The sequence below is a fragment of the Myotis daubentonii genome, chromosome 9 (assembly GCF_963259705.1).
Source record: "Myotis daubentonii chromosome 9, mMyoDau2.1, whole genome shotgun sequence".
Taxonomy (NCBI): domain Eukaryota; kingdom Metazoa; phylum Chordata; class Mammalia; order Chiroptera; family Vespertilionidae; genus Myotis; species Myotis daubentonii.
The window spans coordinates 41,916,061-41,920,721 of NC_081848.1; the positions used below are offsets into that span (position 1 = coordinate 41,916,061).

The 4,661-nt window shown below is 42.0% G+C and overlaps 1 non-coding gene across 1 annotated transcript; it reads right to left on the reverse strand.

The window, feature by feature from the left end:
* Nucleotides 1-4,246: 4,246 nt before the first annotated feature.
* Nucleotides 4,247-4,409, reverse strand: LOC132242393 (U1 spliceosomal RNA). The gene has a single exon (XR_009454591.1). It is a non-coding gene; the product is annotated as a U1 spliceosomal RNA (small nuclear RNA).
* Between the last annotated feature and the right edge of the window lie 252 nt (nt 4,410-4,661).

The window sequence follows — 4,661 nt, forward strand, 5'->3', positions numbered from 1 at the left end:
GCCTCCTGCACATCCCCCACCGGGGATTGAGCCTGCAACCCAGGCATGTGCCCTTGACTGGAATTGAACCTGGGACCCTTCAGTCCACAAGCCAAGGCTCTATCTCCTGAGCCAAACCAGCTAGGGCTGCATACAAGTTCTTTAGTTGATCTTCCCACACACCAGTGCCATCTTTTTTCTAAAAACACTTTCATAAACATTTTTCCAGTTGTCCTTCAACACGATCTTATGAAGCAAGCAAAGAAGGACTTAAAATACTCATCACAAGATGAGGAAATTAAGATTCAGAGAGTTGAAGTGGCTTGCTCAACCTCACACCTTTTAAAGAGTCAGGTTTTTGGTCTCCTAGCCCAGTGCTCTTTTATCCAGTTACTACCTCTCAACATTACCTCATTTATTTGGATACCCCTATTCAGGCCAATTTATCATTATTATAAAACCCCTGAGCAGTCCATTTACCGTCCATGGTTTCATGGAAGAGACCCAAAGAGACCAATATTTATTTCTCTCCTATCAAATAAGTAAGTGAACAGATCCATATAAAATCCCCCCTTCCCTGCCCTGCTTTTACTTAGAAATGGTAGTTCACGACAAACAGCATTTAGATACCTAGTAAAGCTCCTACCTAGGAAGAAGTTAGGGCTGGAGTCCTAACTTATTTCTTGACCCGTTGGTGAAGACTTGTTCGAGCCATTTTGATACAGGAGAGAGATTGACTAGAGCTAGTAAAAGGTGACATTCTAAATGTAAAGGAGCCCACGCTTGAGACGGCTCTGATTGTGTATACTCCTACATTTACTGAAAGTTAGGACTTGTTTCTTCAGAAGTCCTTACCACCCTCAAGATAGTATGATTCCGAGTTTCTGAAGATTGTAATACTCTAGAATCTAGAACCCTAAGACTGTTACGTCTGTAAGGGCTCTAAAATCTTGTAATTCTTGTGGAACAACTTTATAAAGGGAAGATGAAGTCATGGATTAGCCAGTTCTTACCTGCCTCTCCTACTCTATCTGCCCCACCTCCAATGAGTTATTCACTTAAAGTTCCAAGTGCTTAAATTCCCATTGGAAACAATGAAAATAATGGCACATTCATCCATGGAATACTTTGCAGTGGTTCTCAACCTTCCTAATGCCGCGACCCTTTAATACAGTTCCTCATGTTGTGGTGACCCCCAATTTCATTGTTATAAATTGAACATAATTAAAAGCATAGTGATTGATCACAAAAAATATGTAATTATATATATGTTTTCTGATGGTCTTAGGCGACCCCTGTGAAAGGGTCTTTCCACCCCCAAAGAGGTCGCGATCCACAGGTTGAGAACCGCTGCTTTATAGTATGCATAAAATTAAAATGACAAGGAAAAATACTTAGCATGTAATAAAACAATACAACTTTTTTTTTTTTACAGCATTGTCCCAATGATATTAAAACAAGAGAAAAAAATAAAAGAATGACCAAAGGTAATCATGATTGCTTCTGGTTGGCGGGATAATAATTTTTCATCTCATTTTCATTTTAATGCTTTCTAATTTTACTTTGATACTAACGTTCTTCCCAATCTTCTAAATTATGCATATATTTTATAATCAGAAAGAAATGTTTTACGTTCAAACGTGTGAGGACACACTCCAGTTTATCTCGGAGTTGGGAGGCAGAGTCGTCCCAAAGGAGAGGGAGGAGCCACTGAGCTTTGACTTGGGCTTTGCAGGCGGAGGAGGGATTAGCACTGGACGGGGTGGGGACGGATAGCTCGGCTGCAGTTCAACCCGGAAGCGCTGACGGTGGCACCAACCGGGCAAAATCCAGCAAAAGTGGGAATTACGTGGCAGCTGCAACCAGCCAGCCAGGCAGGCGTGGTCCGGGCCGCCCGCAACGCCCTCGGGGCCCATGCCCCCTCCTCCCATAACTCCCGCCCCTTGTCGGTTCCCATTGGTCCGCCGAGCCACGTTTGGTCCTTGGGGTCGCCCATCTCTCGCTGGCCATGCTGAGTGTGGCCGGACGCAAGAGGGTGGGGCCCGGCGTTTGCTCCCACCGCCCCAGCCGCACCCTCCCACCGCCCCAGCCGCACCCTCCCACGTCGCGGACTCCATGCAAACTGTGGTTTGCCACCAGGGAGCAGGGCCTTTGTGTGACGTGCAGACGCCCTCTGCGCTGCCTCCAGTTCTGAGAGGCCAGTGGGTTTTAGTTTTGGAGAGGTGACGTCATCACAAAACCTTTCCATGGTCCTAACGCCCGTGGCTAAGGTTTCAGAACCACAGAAAATCAGAGATCCTTAGAGATAGAGTCACCATGCCCTTCATTGTTCCAATCAGGACAACTTGGAGAGCCTAAGCAGCGATGGCGAACCTTTTGAGCTCGGCGTGTCAGCATTTTGAAAAACCCTAACTTAACTCTGGTGCCGTGTCACATATAGAGATTTTTTGATATTTGCAACCATAGTAAAACAAAGATTTATATTTTTGATATTTATTTTATATATTTAAATGCCATTTAACAAAGAAAAATCAACCAAAAAAATGAGTTCGCGTGTCACCCCTGACACGCGTGTCATAGGTTCGCCATCACTAGCCTAAGGGGATACTATTAATAACTACGATTGGCACAACAGTCATAAATGTGGACTGTTCTGGAACTTACAGCCACCCTACCTAGAAATCACCTGGTCTTAGGCCTAGCTCATTTTTACTTTTTAAAACATTATGGCAAAATGTATATAACATGAAATTTTCTGTTTTAACCAGTTTAAGTGCACAATTCAATGGCATTACCTACTTTCACAATATTGCACAACCATCACCATTATATTTTCCAAAAATTTTCATCACAAGAATAATGCTCCTGTGAACATTTCTGTACACATTTTTGTGTAGACATATGTTTTCAATTCTCTTGGGTGTATACCTAGAAGTGGAATTGCTGAGTCATATGACAACCATATGTTTAACATTGTGAGGAAAAAAACTGATTTTCAAAGCGGTTGCACCGTTTTGTATTCCCGACAGCAATGTCTGATGGTTCAAAGTGCTCCACATCTACTTTAGTACTTCTTTTTTTTCCTGTATTTATTTTATTTATTTATTTTTAATCCTGACCCGAGGATATTTTCCCATTGACTTTTAGAGAGGGTGGAAGAGAGAGGGAAAGACAGAAATATAGATGTGAGAGAAACACATCGATTGGTTGCCTCCTGCATGCTCCCCCACCAAGGCTCCTGCAACTGAGGTACATGCCTTTGACTGGAATCAAACCTGGGACCTTTCGGTTTGCAGGCTGATGCTCTATCCACTGAGCCAAACCAGCTAGGGCTCTGTGTTTTTAATTATTAGCTATGCTAGTGAGTTTGAAGCAGTATCTTGTGGTTTTGATTTGTATTTTCCCAGTGATTAATGATGTTGAGTATTTTTTCATTTGATTATTGGTCATTTATATGTCTTCTTTGGAGAAATGTCTATTTAATCCTATGTTTTTCATTTGGTTGATTTTCTTTTTATTGTTGAGTTGTGAAAGTTCTTTATATATTCTGGATACTAGGCTCCTATCAGATTTATAATTTGTAAATATTTTCTCCCATTCTAACTGTTATCTTTTAACTTTCTTGATAGTATATTTTGGTGCATAAAAGTTTTCATTTGTAATGCAGTCCACTTTATCCTTTTTTATTACTTGTGCTTTTGTGTCATATCTAAGGGACCATATCTAAGAGACCTAATGTAAGGTCACAAAGATTTTCACTTATGTTTTCTTTTATTTTTTAAAAAAATATATTTTATTGATTCTTTACAGAGAGGAAGGGAGAGGGATAGAGAGTTAGAAACATCAATGAGAGAGAAACATCAATCAGCTGCCTCCTGCACACTCCCCACTGGGTATGTGCCTGCAACCAAGGTACATGCCCTTGACCAGAATCGAACCTGGGACCCCTGAGTCCACAGGCCGACGCTCTATCCACTGAGCCAAACCGGTTAGGGCTGTTTTCTTTTTTTTAAATATGTTTTTATTGATTTCAGAGAGGAAGGGAGAGAGAAACATCAATGATGAGAGAATCATTGATTGGCTGCCTCCTGCACGCCCCCTACTGGGAAGAGATCACGACCGCAACCCGGGCATGTGCCCTTGGCCAGAATCGAACCTGGGACCATTTCATCCGCAGGCCAACTCTCTATCCACTGAGCCAAACCGTCTAGGGGCATCTACTTATGTTTTCTTTTAAGAGTTTTATAATTTTAACTCTTTTTCCCCCCAGAGGAGAGCATGAACACAGTCCCCCACTACCACAAATTATGCAGTCGAGTTTCCCACGTTTAAGGAAATCATAGGGGTCAGCATATCCAGGGTGCAGTGCATAAGCCTGGCACCGGAAAAACCACCTTTGTGATCATGGTATCTCCCCTGCCTGTAAGCATAATGTTGATAACACATCTTGCCTTCTTGGGATAACTCTTACTTGGTCATGGTATATAATCCTTTTTACATGCTGCTGGATTAGGTATCCTAGTATTTTCTTAAGGAATGTGTGTAAGGAGTATTGCTCTGTTGTTTTCTTTTTTCCTTTAGTAGTCTTTGTGTAGTTTTAGTCGCAGGTTAATACTGGCCTCATAGAATGAGTTGGGAAGTGTTACCTCACATTCTACTTTTTGGAACAATCTGTGAAGTAT